Source organism: Lemur catta, chromosome 2 (genome assembly GCF_020740605.2).
Source record: "Lemur catta isolate mLemCat1 chromosome 2, mLemCat1.pri, whole genome shotgun sequence".
NCBI lineage: Eukaryota > Metazoa > Chordata > Mammalia > Primates > Lemuridae > Lemur > Lemur catta.
In genome coordinates, this window is record NC_059129.1 from 14348487 (window position 1) to 14369023 (window position 20537).

General features: G+C 38.8%; 1 non-coding gene across 1 annotated transcript; it reads left to right on the forward strand.

Moving 5' to 3' along the window:
* Nucleotides 1-14843: 14843 nt before the first annotated feature.
* Nucleotides 14844-14975, forward strand: LOC123633781. Its single transcript, XR_006733786.1, has one exon. It is a non-coding gene; the product is annotated as a small nucleolar RNA SNORA33 (small nucleolar RNA).
* Nucleotides 14976-20537: the final 5562 nt, after the last annotated feature.

Genomic DNA, 20537 nt, shown 5'->3' on the forward strand with positions numbered 1-20537 from the left:
ACATTTTTAAAAACAGCCTTGTTGAGATATGATTAATGTGCCATAAAATTCACTCAATTAAAGCATAAAATCCAATGTATTTTAATATAGTCACAGAGTTGTGCAACCAGCACCACAATCGATTTTGGAACATTTTCATCACCCTAAAAAGAACCAGTCAATCTCCACTCTCCCCTCTGCCTCTGATAACCACTAATCTACCTTCTGTTTCTATGGATTTGCTTATTCTGGACTTTCATATAAATGGAATCATATAATATGTGGTCTTTTGTGACTGGCTTCTTTCACTTAGCATGTTTTTTTAAACATTAGACATAATTTGATGTAGACTTGGCACGTTTTTAAGGTTCATCCATGTTGTACCATGTACGAGTACTTCATTCCATTTTATGACCTGATAATATTCCGTTGAATGGATATAATATATTTTGTTTATCTGTTCATCAGTTGATGGACATTTGGGTTGTTTCTACTTCTCGGCTATTAATGCTATGAACATTAATGTGCAAATTTTTGCAGCGACGTATATTTTCATTCTTTTGGGTGTACATCTAGGAGTGGAAAAGCTGTGTCATATGGTGACTCCATGTTTCACATTTTGAGATAACAGGTACCAAAATGGTTGCACCATTTTACATTCCTACCAGTAGTGTATAAATGTCCTAGTTTCTCCATATTCTTACTAACACTTGATATGATCGATCTTTTTCATGTTAGCCATGCTAGTATGTGTATAATATTGTGTTGTGGTTTTGATTTATGTTTTCCTAATGATTAACTAGTGATGTTGAGTATCTTTTTATGTGCTCACGTACCATCCATATATCTTTTTGCTGAATTATTCAAATCTTTTGTCTATTTTTTAATTGAATCATCCGTCTTCATATTACTGATTTGTAGGAGTTCTAGATATGTGTCTTTTGTCAGATATATGTGCAGTAAATATTTCCTCTTAGTCTCTCTTGGTTATTAAATGTTAAGAGAAGTATGACCAAAAGATTTCAACAGCCATTTTTCTCAAGTCCTCACAAGAACATGAATTTCTGTTGATCTCAATAAAAAGTCATTATAAAATGGAAATCCAAAGTTGCTTTAAATTTATTCTTAATTTCCAGAGAAGTAACACTTGCATAAATCATCATCGTAAAAAAATGACATCTCATTGGAATCTTTTGTTATTGTTATTTAATTTGGCTAAGTCGCTTTAACACTTTAATGATCAGGTATAGTAATGAAGGGTGAGCACCTACTATAATATATTTTCATTTTCTCAGGCTATCTTCTCAGTAGCTTTCATTTTTGAGGAGTTGAGTAAATGAAAGGAGAAAAGAATGGACAAGTGCTCTTTCTCTCCAGTAACTGTGTTTAATAGATCTGTCACTTTTCCACATTTCACTCCCTTCATAGAAGCAGAATAGTAGCTGAGTTAAGAGAAAGGCTCTGAAGTCTGCCCAGGAGTAGTCTGACCCACGCTTTCTAGCTGTGTAACTCTGAGTAAGTTACTCAACCTCTCAATGCCTCAGTTTCCTCATCTACAAAATGAGAATCAAAATAGTACCTACCCAATGGAATAGTTAATACTATGAAGATTAAATGAATTAAAACATCCAGGGTACTTAAAATGTTTCCTGGCATTAAATAAACACTCTAGAAATGTTAGTTCTTATTACATACAACTAATTCAATACAGCAGATGTTTATTGGACTTTCACTGCAAGCACAGCACTGCCTTCATCCCTGTTTTGATTTAGGCTCCTTTGGTATAGGTTTGCCAACACTGACGTTGGGACTTACTGTTGAACGGGGAGCCAAAATCCTCAGTTTGTAGAGACTTTATTTTAGTAAAAGAAAAAGCAGTCTCTCTCTTCTTTTTTTTCATGATTTTTGTAATACTACTCATCATTGGCTTATATCTTCTTATATATCGGACACAAGAAACACAGCTAACAATTATTGAGTACCCTACATGTTGAGTATGGTGCTAGATAAGAGAGAAGGAGGGAGAGAGAGAGAGAGAGAGTTAGTTAGTTGGTGGGGAAATGCCCCTCAGGTAAAGTAATTTGTCTGTGAACACATAGCTGATAAAAGTGACAAAGCTGGAATTCAAACCTAGGGACATCTGATTTCAAATCTTGCACTTGCCACTCTGCCACACATTTCTTGTGTTATTAACTTCTTTTATTTTGTGCTTCATTTCAACATGTGGAAATGTGTTACTTTATAATATTATAATTCTATTTAAGAATATAATTGTACTTGCTGGGGTGTTTTTTTATGTTTATTTATTTTTTAGAGACAGGGTCTATTTCTGTCACCCAGGCTGGAGTGCAGTGGCTCAATCATAGGTCAATGCAGCCTCGAACTCCTAGCTCAAGTGATTGTCCTGCCTCAGCCTCCCAAGTAGCTGTGACTACAGGTGTGTGCCACCACGCTCAGCTAATTTAAAAAATTTTTTTTCATAGACACAGGGGGTCTTGCTATGTTGCCTAGGCTGGTCTTGAACTCCTGGCCTCAAAGTGCTGGGATTAGAGGCCATGAGCCTCCGTGCCTGGACTTGCTGGGGTGTTTTACGTACTTTCTCTTGTAGAACTCTAAGAAATGCTTTGCACTGTATCAATCACTGAGCCATTGTTTTTACCACACAGAAAATGAGCTCTTGTTCCTTGAAAGTAGAGAAGTAGGACAAAAATCAGTCAGGGGAAAAAAGCCCTTATGTTTATTAAAGAATATTTGTATTCTGCTTATATTATTTAAAATTCTCTTTTTATTTGTAATGTAAATACATTTGATTAGTGAAAACTTTTCAGGGCTAAACAATGTGCTTTTTTATTGAAAACAAAGAGTACCTTCATCTTTATTAATGTGTATGTGTATGTTTAGCAAAAACTTTTCAGCCTAGAACAATGAGTTTTTTTCATTGGTAGTAAGAAATGCAGAAAAAAAAAATCCAGTCTCAGCTTTCAACATGAATCTATTGGAATGATTAAAAATATAGAAGGTAAGGCAGGACACAGGAACCAGAAGAAATATAAATAAAATTGTAAACTATTATGTACTTCTGATGCTTGATTTTAGGGTAAAAAGTGCATTTCAGACCTATGAGAGTAGGGATAATGAGATATTTATTTATATATTTATTCAACAAATATTTGTTTCACCAACCATGTGCTAGGTGTTTTCTGAGCTTTAACCCCAAATTTTGGGAGTTAAATTTTGGGGGTTAAATTTGAATTTATTTTAGATTTGAGTTGGACCTTTCACATTACCATAAAGCGATGCTGTTTGTTTCTAACTGATGGATTCTTTCATATGGTCAAGTTTTAATAAAATCTCTTTATGTCAGCATGAAAATAAAAAATTAGAAAACAATTTCCTGGTTTTTTTATTTGTTTTATAGGAAATAATTGCTATTTCTTTGTTATTTATAGAATGTTACCATCCATAGTGAATTTTTTTACATATATGGATAATAGCATCTCTAACCAAGATAATATTAGTTGTGTTTCAACTGATACTATAATTCAAAAGCAAATTTAAATGTGTAACGAGAATGTTTATTTTGTCGTCAGCAAGAGTGAGCAAGCATAATGCACGGGTTTCCATCTTAACACAATGCCATTCTGTTTCCATTTCAGTGCCTTGTACTCACCAGTCTGTCCTGGCTGAAGAAGTGTGGTTACTATAAGATTATCTTAATTTCTTTCTACCTAAAAGGAACAGCTTCCATTGTCATGTTACTTCTGGCACGGCAATACTATTACTGTTTTGCTCTTTATCTTACTTTTATCATGTAAGTAAATGCCAGTTCCAATCTTAGAATCACACTGTGTCTTGCCATTCACTCAAGTGGTAAAACATCTTTGATCTGAACTGAATTTAATATTCATTCCTAGGCAGGGTCCTTGCACCTCTCTGCCAAATTGTCTGAAAGTTACCAGCTTGCTTTTTAAAAGTTTCATACACTGAATTTTGGAGTAAAGTTCTTTTTTTTAACCTACTAAAATGCAAGATTTAGTAAATCCTGCTGCCAGGTATAAAAGAGGCTGAGCTTCTGTTCCTCCTTCAACTCTTCCTCCTATTCCTGCAACCTCTCTCCTCCTCCTCCTCCCCAAGCACCCACTCCTCCCCTGCCACAGGCATCTCAAATCTAGAATGTTCAAATCAAGGATCTTGCCCCCCAAATCTGCTCTTTTGCCATTGTTTACCATCTTGTGAAATGGTTCTGCCATCTCTCTAGTTGCCCAAGTCAGGGACTGAGGAGTTGTCTTTGCCTTCACTCTCTTCTTTGACACCTACATCCAACACACTACCAATTATTAGCCATCTTATCTTCCTCATGTGTCCTGAATCATGCCTTCTCTGTCCCATTGCCATTCCTGCAGCTCAGGTCCTCATTCTCTTACATGAACTTATATGACCTCCTCTGTGGTCCCCTTGTCTCTACTCTGCAGTCCCTCTAACCCCTTCTCCCACATTGCTTCTAGAATGACATGTCATTCCTTTGCTTAACAGTCTTAAGTGGCTTCTTATTGCTTTCAAGATACATCCAAATGATGACATGTGATGTTCTCTGTTATGTAGGCCCTCTTTCCCTCTTCATCCTCATTTCTTGTTACTCATCCACTTACACTGTACTCTCTGCCATACAGAAGGACTTTGCAGCTCAGGGTTCAAATACCTCCGTATTTAGCAGATGCAGTTCCTTGTGCCTGGAAAGCTCTTCCCCATTTCCCACTTGGCCCTCTCTTAGTGTTTCTTAGACTGCAGCTTGGGTATGTGCTTCTGTGGGAGGCCTTCCTTGACTTCCTTATCTGGATTAGGTGCTCCTCCTACATGACCCCAATGACCTAAGCTTATCTCTGCTGCAGTGCTTATGCCTCTCTACTTGTGATTGTCTGTGGTCCCCACTGGACTGAGTTTATTGTGCATAAGTCTAGTTTCTTATCACTGTGGCCCATTACCTACTGCAGTTCTTGCCAGTAGTTAGTCCTTAGAATTCTTGCAAATAGTCCTTAGAAAATGTGTTTTGAGTGGATAAATTAATAAATTCTATTTTAGGTCCCTGCTAGAATAATTTGAGAAAATTTTCATGAGGGTTTATTTACATTTTAACCAAATTGGTAGTAGAGAGTGTAGTAATAGACCCAGAGGACTGAATCTGTATGTGAGACTTTAAGGTATTAGAACACCAATGGATAACTATTTTATAAGTATGTAAGAGTGGCTCTGGCTATATAATATTTAAAATGATGTTTTGTGGTAACTTTTAGAATAAAAATTTTTCTTTGCCCTTTTTTAACTTAAATCATCCCCCTAATTTTTTTGTCTTGTCATAATTAAAATATTATATGCCCTTTTCCAGTTCTTAACTTAATCCTATTCTTGATATCAAGAGAAAGGTGTCTGATGCATTTCTCTGGCATGTTCTATTCTTTAGAATTTATTCATAATTTAAGCAGATTAAATGAGCAGGTAGTCATTTGGGAATGAGGAAAAAGCATAAAATCCATTTTTAAAAATCCCAAGTGAAAGCAATTATTTCATTTTTAAAAGAGAATTATATACCCATAGATATGTAATATTTGAGGGGATAGAAGTATTAATATATGCCTAATATGTCTTAGTATATTATTTCCTTTTTATTCTTGCAAGCCAAATGTCAACAACTTTCCTTTGATTTTTTTTCAAAAAGCTCTGCCTTCCAGTTTTAAAATTTTCATATGTATATTTTAAATTATTTTCTAGGGTGATTCTGCGAGCTTCTTTTTCCTTGTTTAACCTGCCACTAGCTAACATGGTTGATGTAGATTTACTAAAGTTCAGTTGGCAGTAAGTATATTTATTCGAACATTAGCCACAGAAATATCACATGTAGGCAGGAGTCCCCATACCTCAGTTATATTGCTGCTACAAATCACATATCTGAAAGACAATTGTAAAAGGCTTCATTGGGAACCAGGGAGTAGAATATAATAAGATATTCATATTTGTTAGCCCTAAGCAACTTTTTCTCATTTCTGAAAGGAAATCATAAGTTTTTATTCCTCGGGTTCACATAGCCAATATCTAAGAAACCAAAGTGAAGTCTCAGTTAGCTTCATGTTCTACATATTGCATATGCATTATTACACAGGACAATAAGGCAAGATGACCTTTACTCTGTGACACTGAAAGAATTAAAATTAAAAACCAAGGTCCAGGGTGGGGCACAGTAATCTCAGCACTTTGGGAAGCTGGAGTGGGAGGATTGCTTGAGGCCAGGAACTTAAGACCAGCCTGAGCAACTTAGCAAGACCCCCATCTCTACGAAAAATAGAAAAATCAGCCAGGCACGGTGATACACACCTGTAGTCCCAGCTACTTGGGAGGCTGAGGCAGGAGGATGGCTTGAGCCCAGTCCTCTAATTCCTTGACTTTGCCTTCCCTTTCTTTCATTTCTTTTTCTCCCTTTTTCTTTTTCTTTCTTCTCCTCCCTTTTGTCTTTTTTTTTGCCTCTTCAGTTGCAAGATTTCCATCATTAGTTGAAATATGATAAGACATCAGTTTATTCAATGTACTTGATTTCTTTTATATGACATGATTATTTTAAAAATTGTATGGCAGGATTTTTACTATTTAATTAATTCTATTTAATGAATACCTTAAAGTAATAAAATTTGGGCAGAAAAATTGAGGCACGAATCCCATTGCTACCATTTACCAGCTATGTAAATGTGGACAAGTTAATCTGTTTTACCATCTCAAAAACAGGGGTGGTGATGTCCTTCCCATAGGATTGACGTGGGGTTTAAATGAAATAATTACAACACATACTACAGTACAAGGCACAAATAACTCTCATTTAATGAGTGTTTAAGAGACTAGCTAAGTCTTCTCTTTGAATCTTAGTTTCTTCATTTAAGAGTTAGGTTCTTGGCCCAGTGTGGTGGCTCATGCCGGTAATCCTAGCACTCTGGGAGGCTAAGGTGGAAGCATCCCTTGGGCTCAGGCATTCGAGACCAGCCTGAGCAGGAGCAGTACCCCATCTCTACTAAAAATAGACACATTAGCTGGGTGTGGTGGCTTGTGCCTGTAGTCAACAGAGCAAGACTATCTCAAAAAAAAAAAGTTTGTTTCTTTTAGTTTTATAACCCCTAACAACTAAGGGGTTAATATTTTATAATACTATACTATTAATATTTCTATTGTCTGCTTAGGATCAAGGAAGACTTCATGGACAAAAAGGTCCTTGATACATATTTACAAATACATATATACATACACATATACAAACAAACATACGCACACATGTAATTTGTGTGTGATATAGACCCATGCTATTTTTGTCTGTTCCAGGTCATCCCTTCCCTCTATGGTTTTTGGCATCAATGCTTTGTTTACCAAACCTGCTCAGTCTTTTTCTCCCATGATGATACTCTCTAGGCTAAACCTGCATGGATATGGGAACCCAAACAGCAGGTAAAGTAAAAAACCTTTGAAATAATGTAAAAGAAATATGAAAGCAAACTCAGCCTTTTATATTAATCACTCGGCAATTATCTTGGACTTTGGATATTATTAGCCATTAACTCATATATCCCAAACAAGCTACAATAAAAAGTGTTAATGTTAAACGGACTTCAATAGGAGTATCTTTAAGTACATTCTTTAGATTATGTACATACTACGTATGTCTATCTAATTCACACTAAACTACATATTGATTGCTTTATCCAAGTCATTCATTCATTATTTCATTTTACAAATGTTTTTGAGGGGCTGCTATTATATGCCAGGTACAAAGGTACGGGGAATACAAGATGAATTAGAGCTTCTAAGGGCCCTACAGATTACAACTAACTGTGATAAGGGCCCCACCAGAGGTATAATGGGACACTGTGGTAATTCAGAGAAGAAATTGCTACCTCTGTCTGCCAAGGGGCGCAGGGAACACTTCTCAGAAGAGGGGGTCTTTGAGCTGAGTTTTGGAGGCTGACTTGGATTTCCCTCCTGCACATGGAAAATGTCATTCCAAGTAAAGAAAACAGCTTGGCAAATACCTGGAAGCATGAGTGAACTCTCAATAAGCTATTCATTTATTCATTCAACAAATGTTACTGAGAGCCTAGCAAGTGCTAGGCCCCGTGATATGGCAGTGAGTGACAGCAGTGAACAGGACAGACACCTCTGTCCGCACAGAGCTTCCATTCTAGTGGGAGGGAGGCAGACAAGAAATGAAATAAGTAAAATAGAGAAGGGATGTGGAGGGAGGGCAGATCGTGCAGGGCCTTGCAGCCTTGTTTATGACTTTGATTTCACTATAAGAGAAATGGTGATGGCGAAGTATTTTTTTTTACACAGAGTCTCGCTGTATTGCCCGGGCTAGAGTGAGTGCTGTGGCGTCAGCCTAGCTCACAGCAACCTCAAACTCCTGGGCTTAAGCGATCCTACTGCCTTAGCCTCCCCAGTAGCTGGGACTACAGGCATGCGCCACCATGCCTGGCTAATTTTTTCTATATATATATTTTAGTTGGCCAGATAATTTCTTTCTATTTTTTAGTAGAGACGAGGGTCTCGCTCTTGCTGAGGCTGGTCTCGAACTCCTGACCTCGAGCAATCCACCCGCCTCGGCCTCCCAGAGGGCTAGGATTACAGGCGTGAGCCACCACACCCGGCCTGATGGCGAAGTATTAATAGTAAAGGATGGATTGATTGGTTTAATAGACTGTATTTTTTAGAGCTGTTTTAGGTTCACAACAAAATTGAGCAGAAAGTACACAGAGTTCCTGTCTGCAACCCAGGAAGAGATCCCTCACCAGAATCCAACCCTGCTGGCACCCTGATCTTGGACTTCCAGCCTCCAGAACTATAAGAGAATACATTACTGTTATTTAAGCCACCCAATCTGTGCTGTTTTGTTATGGCAGCCCACGCTGACTACGACACAGGGCCAGGCACATGGTAAGTCTCCTGCAATACATGTTATGCCACTATTCTGAAAAGGCCCTCATCAGGCTGACCCTAGAAAGGAGAAATTTTCTTCCTATTCTTGAGGTAGCAGCAGTTCATGTGGACTCAAGTTTCCTGATCCTAATTCAAAAGAGACCACGCTGCCACGTAAGCCTTATTTAGGTGTCTTTGGCCTTTTCAATCCTGAGCTCCCCTTTTCTCTGCAGGGGTGCTCATTGATAGATTTGGGTAGCAACTCCGCTGCCAGAATTGTCTGTTCTTATACAAATGGCCATGAAGTTGTTTCACAGATGCCGTCAGGATACAACCTTATTCATTTTATACTTTTTTGAGCTGCTATTGATAGAGGAAAAGGACAGTGGAGAGGAGTCAGACTTTGCTTTAATTCTGTGATGTGGAGGGTCCTAAAGATGATAGGATTAGAGGTGAGAGTATGATAATTTGTGTGGCCCCCTTTACCACACACGGCGGAATTTACAAATGGGTTGGCAGGTGTAAGCTAAGAAAACGACGTAAAGGGCACCAGACAGTAATATTTTACAATTTTGTTACCTGCAGGTAGATATTTTTTCTTTTGAAAGTAGAAGATAGTAAGAGAAAATTGGGTGCAAAATATTTTCCATGAGCAGAGGTACAATTGTTATCATTATAAGAAGATGATATTAAATATATTTGTTTACTGTCTCTTTGCCTCCACTAGAAAGTAAGCTTTGTTGAATGAGGATCACTGTGGATTTTTTTACTCTGTATCCAAAGCACACAGAACAGTAGGTGTGCAATAAATATTTGTTGAATGAGTGAGAGCATAAGCAGGACTTCAGAATTATTTTTCTACCAGAGATTCATTCAAAAATGTTGTTAAGGTTGGAAATGAGAGGTGAACACATTCTGAAGGCATAATAGCCTAACTAGTTGCCAATAGATTCATTCATATCCCAGTGGGGTGGATATAAGGTGAGAGAGAAAAGAAATTCTCTAAAATCATGAGCATCTCTCTCTGCTTGGAATAACATTTTAGGTGAAAGAGGAAATCTTAAGAAAGGAGCAGTGAGCCGGAAATGGTGGTGCATGCCTGTAGTCCCAGATACTCTGGAGGCTGAGGCAGGAGGATCGCTTAAGCCCAGGAGTTTGAGACTGCAGTGAGCTATGATGACACCACTGCACTTTAGTCCAGGCAACAGAATCAGACCTTGTCTCAAAAAAAAAAAAAAGGTTAAAATTTCAGTAACAACAACATAAGCCTGAAAGTGTTGGGTCTTGGACCACAACATGGTAGTTATCAAACTGCCTTATTCATTTAAACGTTCATTCCCCTGCCTGCCCTTGAACTTCCAGCCTAAGGCTTTCTCTCTGCGGGGTTGTCAGTGGGCTCACGCAAGGCTTTGCCTCTGCAGATTAGCACAGGTGTTGCCCATGCCCTCTCCCCACGGAAAAAGGAGAAAAAGATAATTCTGTCTCAGAGATAGAAAATCTCCCAGAGAGAACCACTGGCAGGTGGAATCCAATTTCTTGACATTTCTGAAACTGGAATCTGTTATAACCACAGAGCACTGGAGGATAATGGGCTCCTGCCGCTAACCCAACACGCAGACAAAAAGCATGGAGGTGCCACAGCCAAGCAGAAACGAATCTTTTCATGACACACCGGGTTTCTGAACACGTTGCAATAATTCTGTGCCTGGCCGCTCATGGCCATGGCGCTGTGGGCTCCCCCCACCCCTTTTAAAGGTCCTGATCAGGCCACTTCCTTTCTTTTTTGTGTTTGAGGCATGTGTGATTTATGCCACTTCGAAGCACGGAACCTGGGTTTCCGTTACCTTTTGGGCATCTTGAGCCCATTGTTGGTCCGGTTCTCCCGTCTAGTCTGTCTCATGGTTCCAGTCAGCGAACAGTCAATGTCAGCGAGAGAAGCCTCATGCTTGCGAGCACCTGCAACATCAAGTTCAAAAGTACAATCACGACCTCGTCCTGTCGTTGTCAAAAATCTGTGCTCAGCTGTTTCAAACCTCCTTTGTCTTTATCGGTAGCGGTCAATTAGAAATCACTGAATTCTTTCCCTAGGGTGGTCAGAGGCAGCCAATTCATGGAAATTGGGGCCCAAGTACCCATTGGAAAGGTACATTATTCAAACCCCCTTGGCTGCAAGTGACAGAAATCCAAGGCAGGCCAGCTTAAACAAAAAAGGAACATAGCAGCTTAGGCAACTGAAAAGTCAGGCAGAACTGGATCTCGAACTTTCTGTGTCAGGTACAAGCTTTTCCCACAGGGCAGCAAGATAACACCAGGTTTATGGGGATCTGACAGCCCGAGATTGTGAGGAAACATGCACTTTTGTTCCAGTAGCACAGAAAAAGTCCCTGGGTGGACTGTGAAAGGTATTGTGTGAGTCACGTGCCCGTCGCTGAGGCAGCAGTTGTACCCTGAAGCGTGGAGTCCTCTGACTAGGTCTGGACCTGCGCTTGACCTTGGCAGTGGGAGTGGGACAGTCGGGCTCCACCAAGTCTCAAGGACTGAGGGGGGCTTACTAAGGAAAGGGGAGAAGAGTTTTCTTAAAGGAAGAAGTGCTTGGAAGACAAAACACCATATCTCCTAGAAATGAGGCTTTCCATAGATAATTTGGGTGGAATAGAAGTGTCACCATATCCCAACAGCACCGTCCATGCTTCTGTAGCCCCAGAGGCTGCAGTCACTGTGTGGAGGGTAGCCCAGCCTATGACCCTGGCCTCTGTGGTTACCTCAGAGCCCAGAAAGCAGCAACAGAAGAGTAGAGAGTGGGTAGGTAATAAACATGTCCTGGGCCGAGTAGGACTCAAGGTGAAGGGTGATCTTGAGGAGCAGCAGTTGGGAGGCAAATAGAGTCAACTATAGTCTGGTCCAGAGCACCAAGGACATTCCCAGCTACAGCTTTTAGAGGAGGAGGTAGTGGTGGTTGGAGGTTTTGCATGTGATTCTAGGCAGAACACTTCTAGTTAATGCCTATGTAGGCTGCAGAACTCAGCTCAAATACCGTTTCCTCAGGGAGCCTTCCCCGGGCTCACTGGCTGAGAGTAGGCAGACCCTGTGACAATGAGCTCTCATCTAATACCTTAAGCTCTTCCATCATAGCACTTTTTACAGTCATCCTGTGTAATCATATGTAAATCAAACTTATTTATGATTATTTGATTAAGATCCATCTCCTGTGCTAATAGGTGTCCCCATGTGTGTGGACTCTATCAGTTTTGCCTTCCACTGAATACCCAGTTTTTAGCCCAGTGCCCTGCACATTAATAATCTCACAGTACTTAGTTTTTAAATGAATGAATGACACTTAGGTTCTGGTAATGGTGATTGCTTTTAGCATGAAATGTAGCAAACTGCCTCCTCTTCTTATATAGTTTGACTTTTTCAAATTTTTCTTCAATTGGCTGAATGAATGAGGTGCTGTTTTAGATAATCCAAGTGACCAAAAAGAGGCTGCAGACCAGATAATCAGCCTCTGAGTAATCAGGAACTCCTCTGTACTGTATATGATTTAAATGAAAAATATCTATCAGGAATGTCATTGAGAACCGTAGCAATCTTTGGGCTTAATGAAAATTCTTCACAGAAAATCAGACCATGTCACCTCTGAATATTATTAACACTGGTTTCCTCTTGTTACCACTAAGTGTGTTGAATGGAAGTACGTTTAGTACTAGAAAGGAATGCCCAAATCCTACACTTTGTTTAAAACCTGTGGGATGGTAATTTCAAGACTTTTTGTCTTAACTGATCAGCTGAATTTAAGATTCATCAAGACTTAGGTATTATGAGCATGCACTTGTATTTGTCTATCATCTGTGCTCTTACCTTGGCCCTCAGTCCTCTGTTGTAGCTGGAGCACGTTTACCAGGCCGTGCGATCACAGGTTTACGTATCAGCCTTCTCCAGTATGAGCAACTGAAAGGTAGAGATTATGTCATTATCCAATTATTTGAAAAATAAATCAAAGTTATATGATAAAATTTCTTTTACTTTTTTAATGGGTTCATAGATAAAACTTTTCTGAAATGCTTCATGAAATAGCTTTGAGTAATAAGAAGCCACTGGAAAAACTATGTTTTATATTTCCCCCGGCCCCCAGTGTACTTCCAGATCTTCACGATGCTATGTTTGGTTTGATTTGCTTGGTCCCGCTGGGCCTTGCAGTAATTCAGATTCTGGTGTGGAGCCTGTTCTCAACCAGAAACAAGACAGACTACATAGGGACTCTTTAAGGCCAGTGCTGGCTGTTACGGGATTCAAATAAAACTTCAGGAGTTTGCCTGTTCTTCTAGGGTTGACGTTGTACTAGAAGGTAAACTTGTTCTTTATAAGCTATAATTTGTTTAGAAAACAAAACAAATAAAACAAAAAAAAAATTCCACCAAGTTTTAGAGCCTTTGGACTCCCTAATTAGAAAGTCCAATGTGAGTTAAGGCTCATCTGTTGGCTGTTTCCAAGTGGTCTCATACCATGTACATCTGTAACTCTTCACCAATGAATTGCCATGTTAGTTGCTTTGGGTTTCCCATGGCACACCTGGTTATGTGTGGCACTGCCTTTAATTTATTTTTTTGAGGGGTATACATTTTATTGGAAACCTTAAGTACTCTTCAGACAGAACATAATGTCTTCAATCAAGGCTCTTCTGTGGCCTGAAGCTTTTTGGATTAGAGTTCAAGGAGAGGGACAGCACGAAGGATGAGTGCTTGGTTTGCCAAAAGGACCCCTCACAACAAATGCTCTTCAGCCAGCTTCTCAGCTATGGCCACTGCTTCTTCAGTGGGTCCCCCCATGTAGAAGTCCTGTTCTGGGAGACGGCTATAGTCACCTGCCAAAATCTGCTGTAATCCTTTGATGGTTTTCTTCAAGGGTACCAGTATGAGTTTTGAGTTTAATCTGTATTATTAGTATTTTCCCTGTTACTTTCTGAAGTCTAGACCAGAGGCTGCCAAAGTCTAGCCCGTGAGCCAGAGCCAACCTGTGGCCTGTTTTTGTATAGCCTGAGATCTAACAACCAAAGAAGCAGAGACAGTATATGGCTCACACAACCTAAAATACTATCTGGCTCTCTATGGAAAGAGTCTGCTGACCCTTGGTCTAGAAAATCAGCAAAACAAAACAATAATTTATATTGATTTCCATGGTGTAAAGACCTACCGTGGCCAATGTCAAGCTACCAATGGGATACCACTGAACACAGATTTGGGAAGAGATGAGCAGTACCATATCATTATAAAAGATTTCCACTATACAGATACAACAGAAATTAGTAACCTTAAGAGCATAAATAATAGCAAAATGAGGTAAAATAATCAGGAAGTAATGAGTTTTGAGTACCATTTTTGTTTTTAAGATAATTTATTTAGTTATAAATTTATATGTATATTAAGCTTTAATAATGGCTGTGTTTAAAAGCCAGCTGGAGAAATTTTTGAAAAGTTAATAATTGGTTCTCACCAGCAGGTATGAGCAGGCTCCAGCATGCCACTGGGTGTATATAACACGGTTCTCACTGGCTGCTGCTGCTTGGTCTGTGGGCGGACGTGTGCAAGAAGAAGAAAGTGTGGGTGGAGTAGATCTAATTTATATTCTGAGTTCTCCGATCCAAGCCAGAGTGTCACAGTAAGAGAGTACAAAATGATATATTTCCCAAATTTGTTTTCATTTTGCTTTCCCTGAAATCACCAAAGTTCTCTCAGGGCATGGAGTTGGGAAAAGCTAGGGATAGAGATAATGACTGTGTGATCTTCCAGAAAGGTCTACTAATCATAAATTCACACTCAATCCTAAGAGGGGAGCTTAAGGTTGTGAAGAAGTCTGGATTTGTGCATGACAGATGGTAGATTTAAATTCAGTCATAGCAATATGACATTAAATACAAATGGTCTAAGCTAGCCAATGAATCTGCTTACCTGAAAGTATTTCTGCAGAAATTTTTTAAAAGCTGGCAATAAGTAAAGCCATGTTACAAGCTCTGAGGACATCGAAGTCTTTTAAGGGCCCTGGAAACGGCTATAACATTTCTAAAAAATTAAAAATTAAAAATTTTTTTTAAATAAAAGAACACACGTGGTCTAAATACATCAATTAAAAGACAGACATTGTTATATTGGATAAAAAAGTAAGATCCAACTACATGCTATGTACAAAAACCCCATTTTAAATATAAAAAAAATAGACATGTTAAAAGTAAAAGGATCAAAAAACTAAAAGATGCAGACACACTAATCAAAGGAATGTTGGAGTGGCTGCATTAATATCAGATACAGTAGACTTCAGAAGAAGGAATATTACCAAGGATAAAGAGGAATATCACATTATGATAAATGGGTCATTGAAGCAAGAAGATAAAGCAATTCTAAATGTTTTGAAATCCTAGATATTATGAAGCACATAACAACAGAGCTTCAAAATGCATGAAGCAAAAACTGATAGAAGAAAATGGAGAAATAGACAAATCCACAATTATAGGTAGAGACTTCAACACCTTTCTCTTGAGTGAGCAAGAACAGGTAGACAGAAAACCAATAAGCACATGGAAGATATAAACAATACTATCACAACACTTAACCCAATTGACATTTATAGGACATGCTGCCTAACGACAATAGAATACATATTCTCTTTAAGTGCATGTACAACATTTACCAAAAAAGACCATCTTCTGGGCAATAAAACAAAGCACAACAAATGTAAAAAGAATAGAAACCATGTAAAGTGTGTCCTCTGATCACAATGGAAATAAATTAGAAACCAATAACAAATATTCCTGGGAAATTTTCAAATATCTAGAAGTTAGAAAATACACTTACAAATAACTCATGGGTCAAAGAGGAAATCACAAAGGAAATTAGAAAATATTTTGAATTGAACAAAAATGAAAACATATCAAAATTTTAATCTCATCTCACTCCAGTGAGAATGACTCTTATCAAAAAGTCCCAAAACAATAGATGCTGGTGTAAATGCAGAGAGAAATGAACACTTATACATAGTGTTGGTGGGACTGCAAACTAGTACAACCTTTGTGGAAAGTAGCATGGAGATACTTCAAAGAGCTAAAAGTAGAACTACCATTCGATCCAGCAATCCCACTACTGGGTATTTACCCGAGGACTGTTTTAATAAACACTAGGAGGCAGTAGAGCGTTGTGGGGAAGAATGTGGGTTCTGCATTCAGACTGCCTAGCTTAAAATCCTGCCTCAATCACTTACTTATTCACTGTGCAATCGAAGATTTCTGTGCCTTGCATTCTTCTTCTGTAAAAAGGCGATACTAATAGTATCAACCTCATCAGATTGTTATTTGAGGATTAAAAGAAATAACATATGGAAGACCCTTAGCACAATGTCCGGCACCTAGAATGTGCTGTCATTGTTCCAAGTGACATGTGGTATTCTTGCAGTGCTATAGCAGGAGACTCTCTTTCATGAAGAGTAGGCTGTGGCTCAGATCTAGAATTTCATGGGGCAAAAAATACCTATTTCCATGTTTGTTTCTAGCACATTAACTGCCATGTGAGTTGTATTAAACTTACGCTAGTTTTGAGCCCGGGGCCTCATAAAGCATATATAACTCACACGTCTCTTTACCTTGGGAGCTGCGGGGTGCATAGGCAACTCACACTGCCATGCTGTAGTACACATGTTACTGAGGGGTGGCCCCCTGGGCAAAACCCTGCAGTTAGTTCATGAAAATCTTACTTATTAATGTTCTTATTGTTACAATAAATATTGACAATTTAATTGCATATAACACACACAGAAGACAATAAAAAATAAAAAATTGTTCATTAAATTAGAAAGGATCATTTTGTTTTCAAAGTTTTTATTCTGTTTTCATAATAAAACGCCATGGCCCCAAGGAAAAAAAAATTTTTTTTTCTACTGTGGCAGTCGATGTGCTAGAGTTCTATTCCTCCCAGGTGCTTCACAGGAGACTGGGCAAACCTCACACAATCAAATAGATCAGGTGGTTGTGTGTGTGTGTGTGTGTGTGTGTGTGTGTGTGTGTGTGTGAGTGAGAGAGAGAGAGAGAGAGAGAGAGAGATGAATATGCAGGAGTAAGAAAGGCAAAGATTTTGATTTCAGGTCATAAGAAGATGACAATTTGTCAAGTACACAGCTCTCAAAAGAAAAGACCATCTCCATTTATAAACTTTGTCACAGGTATGTAGTATTTGTAGCAAATTGTCTCCTGTTTTATGGAGTGTTATGGAACTCTGTGAGACTTGTTTTTAAATTGTGTGGGAAAACCCAGAAAATTATACCACTTCTCTTGTATACTATACATATATATATAAGTACAGATATATTTATATTAGATTTGGAAAAATCCACAGGAATAATAATTTACTAAAGACAGGAAGCAAGTGAAGGTCCATGCCTTTGTGTGTACGTGGTCTTTACTAACAATCATTTTTACAGACAAGATAGTTGGGGTTATGTGATTTCCTAAGGTCACATGGAAAGTGTAAGAGAAGTGACTAGAGTATGGGCTTTTGCCTTCTAATGTCAATGCTCACCTTGTTTTGGATGATGAAGATAGAGTTGGATAAATTGGTACGGAATGTAAACGTGTCCATTGGCAGATGAATGGCTAAACAAAATGTGGTGTATAAACACTGTGGAATATCATCCAGCCTTAGAAAGGAAGGAAATTCTAACACATGCTACCACCTGGATGAACAATGAGTACATTATGCTAAGTAAAATAAGCCAGTCACAAAAGGGCAGATATTGCATGATTTCACTTATATGAGGGACCCAGAGTAGTTAAATTCATAGAGACAAAAAGTAGAGTGGTGGTTTCCAGGGTCTGGAGGGGAGGGGAGAATGAGCAGTTATTTAATGGGTATGGAGTTTCGATTTGGAAAGATGAAAAAGTTGTGAAGATGGATGGTGGTGAGGGCCACACAATAATGTCAATGTGCTTAATATCATAAAACTGAACACTTGCACAAATGGTTAAAATGGTAAATTTTATGTTATGTATATTTTACCCAATTAAAAAATGACTACAAAAAATTGGCATGGGGTATGGGGACTGGGAGTGTGGGCTGGGGCAAAATAGACCTTGAGAGAGAACCACCGTCATGCTTGAATCTGGAACGTCTCATTGTCATCCGTTGGACTTTTCAGGCAAGTGAGGTCTGATCCCTCTTGGGTTTAGGAAGGCTGGTCATTTTCAGTTCCCACGAGGAGTGTGATATGAGTAAATTCATCGCTGAGGTTTTGCAGGTCCAGAAACTTGATATGTTGGTACACCGAAAATGGCTTCATCTGTCACAGGCAGATTAGCATGGACCCAACTCCCAGACCAGTGTGAAAAATAAAAAACTCCAAACCTGTTTAGTAATGTATACTGAGAAACTTCCTCCATCAACACATTCCCACTCTATTTACAGGACGTGGTGAGCATGGAATGAGGAACACAGTGATTTAGGATGATGTTAATGGGTGATGTCATGGGGCCTTTATGAAATAGATGCGCCCATCTCCATGCAGAGACACCTGCTGCATGGAGCACAGTGGCCTGCGGTCCCGTCTCCTGGGCTGCTGATGGAGTCCTGCCGCCCAGATCAGCCTGCCTTTCCATTTCTTACGTTTTCCTAGCTGATCCAGCTCCTCCCCACCTTCCACCCCCAGTGAGCTGTTATTTCTATAAATAAGTTATTACCTTCCTACAGTCAATTTGCAGTCAAGCCTTGGCTTGGGGCCTGCTTTTTAAAAAGGAGACTTTGCATCTCTTTGCTGTAATCTACTTTTTTAAGAGATGGGGGGGCTTACCGTATTACCCAGGTGGTCTCGAACTCTTGGCCTCAAGCGACTCTCCTGCCTCAGCCTCCCGAGTAGCTGGGACTACAGGTGTGTACCACCGCACCCAGCTTAAACTATTATATGTATGCTTTTCACAAGTTTGATTCTCAGCAATTTTACTTTTCTATTTCCAGAGTGTTTTCAGGGTAATTTTATGATTGACTCCACGTACCACCTAACATGTCAAAAAGACCTGACTTAAAATCTTTTTCTTGAAACGATCTTAAATATATGTCAGAAAATAATGTATTCTTGATATTTGTGTACAAACATATATGAGTTCTAAATACAGAAAAGGAGCTAACAGATACTAGATGTCCTCAAATACGATATGATTTACCATCTGTCAAGATGAAAGTACACCCATATTTGTGTTGCCATTTAAAGTATAATAATGGAGAGATTCCAGCACATGAATCAAACAGGATGTTGCAGATTCTCAACATGATTCCAATGTACTATCAAACTGCATACAGAAAACTTAGAATTTTTCTTGAAGGCTTCTTTCATTGACTAATCACAATGAACATTGCAGATGTGGTGAAATTATTTGTAAATATGTCACTTTATGAAAGCAAAAAGTGCATATAACTAACTTAAAGCAATTTGTTTAAATTGCAAGATGTCTGACAAGCAGCAAGTTTGGCTCCAATGTTATTTGTCGTTTTGGCTGTAGAGCGGATTTTTCTGGGGGAGAACAGCCTCTCCTGTCTTTACATATAATAAACTACACTTTTTTGCGGTTCTGAGCAAAGCTGGCTTCCCTGTGCCCCTGGCGTGGTGTGAGAGGGGGACAGTGGAATTTGAAGGGGGAAAATTCTTCTGGTGGGGGAAGTTGCTAATCTCTAGTGTCTGCTCATTTCACATCTCAAACTTTTCAAGAGACTTGAGCATAGAAAGCTAACGAATTCAGAAATAAAGTTTCTTTTGTAGAATAACTTAATAGCTGTGTTCAGTATTGATTTTGTCAATCTTAGGCAACTGTATGGAACAAAGAATGCTTGGTCAGGGGAAACCATAAAGGGAGATGAAAACCGTGGGGGGTCTGACAGTGCTGTGGTTTTGGTTATCTAATAGCCAAATGCCTTTCCTCTGATTGAATGAGTTGTGTACACAATACATTTGAGGAAGATCCTAGACTAAGTTGTAAAACAAGCTCAGATTAGCTGTGGCTATTAAAAAATCAATCATGGTTTCCACCAGAGAAGGGAGATAGTTTTGTCAGATTTTCAGGTTGGTTAATTGCTCAAGTATCCTCTTTCATAAACGTATTCTTCCTCATTTTATGACCAGTTTCTGGTTGTGCAAAAATAAAATAATGGTCTTCTTTCATGCCAGCAGAGATGTGGTTATTCTGTGGTATGTTACACAAACTCTTTAAGATCACTTATGTTTGTGTACATATACATTTGGTGTATTATATTTAGATTTTAAGTTTTAGAAACTTTTTCATAGTATAGTGCCATTTTTTCATGTATTTCGTATAAACCGTAAGTTTGAATGTTTCACAGTCACAAACAAGGGAGACTTTATAGTTTCAAAATAAATGTATCAAAACACAGTGGCATGAAGTTACATGATGAATTGGGTGGAGAGGAAGGAGCCCTTTGGAAGACCAAACCCACATACATAAGGAGACAACAATTAGGAGGCCCAGGATAGGGTATTTTGAAAGTATATTTAAAACCATATGAAAGATATTTGGACCTTTGAAAATGCCCTAGAAACTGAATGAAAACAACAACTCTCTTTTTTCAGAGCTC